The 6,506-nt window shown below is 36.6% G+C and overlaps 1 long non-coding RNA gene across 1 annotated transcript; it reads left to right on the forward strand.

The window, feature by feature from the left end:
* The first annotated feature begins 467 nt into the window (after positions 1-467).
* Positions 468-4,417, forward strand: LOC140157089 (uncharacterized). Its single transcript, XR_011859634.1, has 2 exons — positions 468-1,026; positions 1,952-4,417. It is a non-coding gene; the product is annotated as an uncharacterized lncRNA (long non-coding RNA).
* Positions 4,418-6,506: the final 2,089 nt, after the last annotated feature.

A 6,506-nucleotide genomic window follows, 5' to 3' on the forward strand; every position in this document is an offset into this window, starting at 1 on the left:
AATTGATGGTCGGGTTTTCATCCCAGCTACATACACTTGAAGTAGGCATACATATCATTAGATTTATAAAGTTAAAATCGAGGACTGTTAAATTTAAAAAATATCACATTTTAATAATTTGCAATAAATTTGAATTGTATCGCGAATTTCAAAACATCTAAAATTATTTGATATCAGAAGGACATTCAGAAGGTAATTCGATATGTCTGATGTGGTCTCAGGTCCCATAAACTACTGTACAAATGTTGCTATCCGATACCTTAACTCTCCGTTAAGAACGTTTTTAATATTACCAATAATGTACAATGCACTTTTAAGGGTGGGAAGAGTGTCATCTTCCGGAAGTTGTGACATTGAAATTGAAGACCTGCGCGCAAGAAGACCGTAAGTCCACTTGGCCCCTCAACATGTATACACTTAAGTATAAAGTATAGTTTCGTGTAGTTTGGGGGCCAAAACAAATCTTTCACTACCTTTCATGATGTTTTCACCCTGGAACATGTATTAAATATTATAAAACCCTAAGAAACTATACGTAACTTTAGTGTATACATGTTGAGGGGCCAAGTGGACTTACGGTCTTCTTGCGCTCAGGTCTTCAATTGGTATTGTGAAAGCTTGTGAAGACTGTTGTCGTAGTATAAAACAGGATCTGGATACGGCAGACTGCCCAGAATATACAATACTGGTTGCTTCGTTTACCACTGTAAATGACTGAGTGTACTCATCAAAAAAAATTTTCCGTATATCCAAAACCGGGATCCAAAATCATCTCATCTGTACGATTTTAGTGTTCTGCACAAAAACCAAACATCATGCTGGGAAAAGAGTCTCTTATGCAACGTATATTTTGTTTTTATATTTTGCTCGCAGCTAGTGATGTCGCAACAGCGGAGCCGGATACGTGTGGCTACCTAGAAATCGACATTATGTGCCCTGCTGTGCCTGCAGATAAAAGCCTGTCTTGCTGCACTTCACGGACCAAAGATGAAAAACAGGTTATCACGAAAACTGTAGCTGAAATCGGTAATCAGACTAATTGTTATTTTCGGTAAAATAATATTAAACATAACCATAAATTGAACAATTGTACAACTTTAAGGCGTGTGTTGGAGCATGATTTAGCGTGTTACTGTTAGTGGTGTTTGCTTATTATTGAGATAAATAAAGCTGACACACAAGAGGAATGGTATAAAGGAGATCCCAAGGCTTGATATGAGGGGTGTCATTTCCACTCCATGTGCATGATTTTTCTCGTGAGGGGAAAAAAGCTCAACATTTTATTTTGATATAGTATTGCAGCCTTAACTCAAGAATCTCAAAATTATGGCGATGTAAATGTGATTATTTGCTTCCGTGACTCATTGTCTATAAAAAGTGTACCGCAATTTTTTTAGTTAAAGCCATAATGTGTGATTTGCTTCACAGCGACGCCCTCAATTTTAATCGGATTTTTACTTTTTGCATAATTATAATGTCCAGTGGTATACCAAATTACCACGTAAAAGACTAAGCCTGGAGTACTTTAATAACAGTAAAATTTTACTTTTTGTATTAAAACCTGGTCGACCCGGTTTTATTCAGAGTTCAACGATCGAGTACTTGCTAACATGCACCGTGGATGTCAGCTTGTATGGCTTGTATGTACACACGTCGAGCGCGATGCTCCGTGCAGTTACATGTAATACGATCGGCGAGCGTAGTACACGCATTGTAGGCGTTGGAATGAATCGCAATTTTCTTCGTTATACCTCATTTGTTTGGCTCGAAATTAAAAGGGGTAATGTGATCAGTGAAAACAAACATTTAAATAGAATCTATTCTTTATGCAAATCATACATTATTGCTTTAAGTGGCAAAAAGTAGAAAATATGGCTCCTACCATCCCACACGCCTTAATAACCGCATTCATTGTTATTGTTTTTGGTTTTTGTATTTTAACATTTTACAGGCAAAGGGTCGGCACTAGAGTCCTTTAAAGAAGACTATGATCGAAGAAGGAGAATGCAACTGGAGGACCAATCAATTGTTACAACTACAACAGTGTCAACAATTGACCAAGTCACCGGAGCTACCTATGTTTGCACCGCTAATGGAACATCCTCTTGCGCTTATCGCATGGCTACGAACGCAACCACCGTGAATGGGACGACTTGGAGCTGTTCCGATGTTAGATTTACTACAGTTTATACGAATTCTTCCTTTGCGGAGCCCTGTTTTTCCCTTCCCAAATGTACGGACAGGGAAATATGTTATTTCCCTGACAAAGATAATGGTGGTAGTTTATCAACCATGTCAACCAGGGTTGGTTGGATTATCATTGTATTGGTATTGGTGCAAATTGTTTCCCTTGCGCACTGAATACAAAATAAATAAATGAAGTCACTATAATATTGGCTAAATTACTAGCTGGTTTCCCGTTGGCATTTTGCTTTTGGAGCAAATTTTCCTTATTTTGTTTTTTTATTTTGAAAATCCAGAAAAAACATTACGTTGTTTTTGTTCACACCATCTAACCGAAACATATTGTGAAGCGTTATATATTACGTTTAAAAATATAGAAGCTTTCTTCTGATACCAAAATCTTTTTGATGAAGAAAACCGAAAATTGACACGCATAATAATTAATCGAATTAATGACAAACAATTTGGTTTTCGGTACATGGGTATAGTCCAATTGTTAGATAAAATAAAATACTGCAGTGAAGTGAGATAACTGTTAGAATATTTGTGATGCAATCAAGCAAAATCAGTCGGAACTCGAAAATATTAAATTTTCAGTTTCTTATCGGATAGTAAAAAGCATTTACAAAGCTGGATTTTGCAGAAAACCCCATTAAACTTTAAACAGCTCCAAAGATATGAGCAATTAAAGAGTTTCCAAAACAACTGGTTCCGACTGATTTTGCTTGATAACTGGAACACTGTGGATTTCGTGTTATAGTATTAGACTATTTTAAATATTACATCAATAATAGAAAACATTTGCAAGCATCTTATATAATTCTTGTAGATCTGAACTGAAAGATATTATTTGTAGTGTTCCTCAAGGATCAATATTAGGTGTATTACTTAAAAACCAATTATTTAATAGGTACTTCACAGATGATATTATTAATCTAACAAACTAAAAATATCATCCAGCGAATCTTGTGAATATCTTCTTAGATATATTTAGAAAGAGTGCAGCATACACAATTCATAGATGTACTAATGATGAATGTCTAACATGGACATGTCATATGTGATGCGATCACGCAAAATCAGTCGAAACTCGGAAATATTGATTTTGAGATATAGCCAAACAAAAGAAATATTTCCTTTTGTTTCCTCTTGTTTTGGAAACTCTTTAATTGCTCATTCTTTTGGAACTGTTAGTCCAATCTCAATGGAGTTTTCTGCAAAATGCAGCTTTGTAAATGCTTTTTACTGTCCTATAGGAAATCTAAAATTTAATATTTCCCAGTTCCGACTGATTTTGCTTGATCGCATCACATATGTGTTTCTAAAACAATATTAAGAAATTTATTATATTAGTGTTATGAATAAAGTAAAGTATTTTATTCCTGATCGTATATTATTTACTCTTTTGTACGTTAGTTTTCCCTAGTCCTTCAAGAATGGTTGGTTGGGGTTACAGTATATATAGCGATCCCCCCAGCCGAGGAGGTGCTCCTTGAAGGACTACTTTTACCCTACCTAATTATGAAATACTCAAACAAAGGATTTGCACCGTTGTCCTTCACCGTAATCATGGCGCAGTGCAGTCCATTCAATCAAATGTTGTCATCAACCTATTTGATCGTGGTGCATTTGTTATGTATGTGAGACGAACTGTCGCGGTAGATTGCAATCTTGCTTTTGTTGAATGCATTTGAGTAGTCCGCCATATTTAAGGTTTGATACGTCATATGCACAACCTCTATGGAGTAGTACATATTAAACATAATTATCTAAATAAACTTGCGAAAGTGAATGGGCAATTAAAACAGTTTCAAATATAGTATTGCATAATATATAGGTCGCACTGAACCTTTATTTTCAAGTTATAATTTGTCTGTATGTATTAAGTTGATGATAATACACTTGAACTGGGTACTTTCATGCACAAATGTTCGGTAAACGAATTACCCAATGCCTTCAATTAGCTAATTCGAGATATAGCGAACACAATAGGATGGCGCTGCACGAAGTGGGTAAAGGCTTCTGAATTTTCCGGGGTTTAGCCAGATTACTGCCCTCCTATTGTGTGCGCCATACTTCGAAAAGGCGAATGGTTATTTTACAAAACGCTCCAGCCTTTTCATCCATATTTGTCCTGTTTTGTCAAAAATTTACTTTTTGATGTTTTGCTTTGTAAGTAAGTTTATTATAAAATACTGGAAATAAAGCTGAAGACTTGAAGACTAACTGTAAACTGTACGTTTGTAGAATGAATCTGTGTTGTTGTATTCTTCATTTAATAATATTTTAATATAAAGATGTGGATGATTGATAGTCTCCATTGCTGTATGCTTTTGCGGTGTTGCTTTGGGAATTGGGAAGGAGTGAACACATGACACTGGAATTAGGGACCGTTCACAAACACTTGTTAGGGGGGGCCTGATGCAAAAAGAGGGCCTGAAAATTTTGACCCTCCAAAGGGGGGGGGCCTGGAAAAAATGACACCCTGAAATTTTTGAGGTCTGTAAAGGGGGGCCTGAACATTGTTTGTGATGAAATTTTTTTGCATCAGGCCCCCCTTACAAGTGTTTGTGAACGGTCCCTTAGTTCAAAATTCTTCTCTGTTTGCAATGTTTAATAATAGATTCCATAACTTAACTTCAATTTTGAATTTCGACTCGGATCATAGACAAATCTGATACCACCAATTCCTACACCTCAATGGCAGCCATTGATGGGGGCATCCAATCTGAAATGTGAAATGATGCAGGCTTTGCGGGAATTTTAAACTGTGTTCCATCACCCGTGTGACAAAAGGATGCTGAAAGTTTACACTGCAATACAATGATAAGATTGATTTTGACTTAGGATTTTCCACCCAATTGGGTACCAGTTTGATGAGGATGCCTCCAGTACTAATGAATTCTAACCATCACTTGGATCGTCGGATTAGTGTACAGTTTTGTTCGACTCGGACTAGGTACCCCCGACATGGACCTGAGTTCAGACTCGGTCACAAAAGGACTCGGACTTGGCTCTCGGACTTGGAGTCCGAGTGGCTCCCTCTTCGAAGTCGGAACATTATGCAGTTACTGTCCGTTTTTCCTATTCAGTGCACACACAGCGCTCCAATTGGTGATTGACCTCTAGCTCACTCACTGTATTGTAGGTATATGCAATAAACTAGTTAGTGAGCTGGTAGGAAAACCCTTCACCCCATATTAGCCATAGAGTCTCACATGTGAATTATAATATTCATCCATAACATACTACAATTTGAAGTAAAAAATGTCAAGGAAAAGCTGTTGTCGAGCTATTTTTCCGAAGGAAAATTTCAAAATTTCATAGCAGTCGGACGTGTAATTTCAATGGCAAATTGTGCTCAACAGCTGACTTGTGATAGCTCCAACTTCGAAGGGGCACCGTCGGGTGATCGGTTTGATAAATGTTTGCCATAGAACCTGTAAAAGACATCCTAAAATGATCTTTTTTGTCCTCTAGATGGACCGCTTAAAAATAACCAAAAAAAAAACCCTTCTTTAAATTGTAAGGACCCGGTATTTCTTTAATGTTTCTTTAACCCTGTGCAGAATCGGCAATTAGGGCTATTGAACCTTTTTCAATTCCGTTGAAGGCTCCATAAGGAGAGATTTTTAAAACTATTTCTGAGAGTGTGTATGCTATAAACATGATAAACAAAAGTCATATGTCAAAAAAATAAGTTTGAATAAAAACAATGTCCAACAAGTTCCTTATATACCGTGTGTCATAAGTCTGTTCCTCTCCCCATTGGAAAACCATTTTAACATGCTTTAAATTAAACTTACACAATTAATTTGATATCAATTTGTTACTGGTTATTGTTTTGGATTAATATAAATGTCACTTAGCAATTTATTTGAAGTTGTTGTCTTTTTATGGTCGATAACCTCCGAAAGTCTGCAAACCTCAGTTATTGTTGTTTTTCCATTGAAAATCAAGGTTTGCAGACCTTTAAATCTGCCATAACATACAAAATTAGCTCTAAAATTCTGGAACAACGGCCGACATATTTTTTTCGCTGCCATGAGCCTTAAGATTCATTGCAGCTAGTAGCCCAAAGGCAAATAAACAGAGGGGGTACTTCCATATTGAGATAAGCTCCTGGGGAAGTCGGAATATAGGGCGGAACGGACTTTCGACACACGGTATAAATTGGCACGCTTGTAGCCATAACAATTTTATGACACAAATAACAGTATAATGTCCGAAATGCAGGCAACATGCAACATTTGTGACGATAAAAAACACAAACAAATGAAAATCTACTGAAGCACACACAAATACTGTGTGCTCATTGCCGA

This window comes from Amphiura filiformis, chromosome 7 (genome assembly GCF_039555335.1).
Source record: "Amphiura filiformis chromosome 7, Afil_fr2py, whole genome shotgun sequence".
NCBI classification, from domain to species: domain Eukaryota; kingdom Metazoa; phylum Echinodermata; class Ophiuroidea; order Amphilepidida; family Amphiuridae; genus Amphiura; species Amphiura filiformis.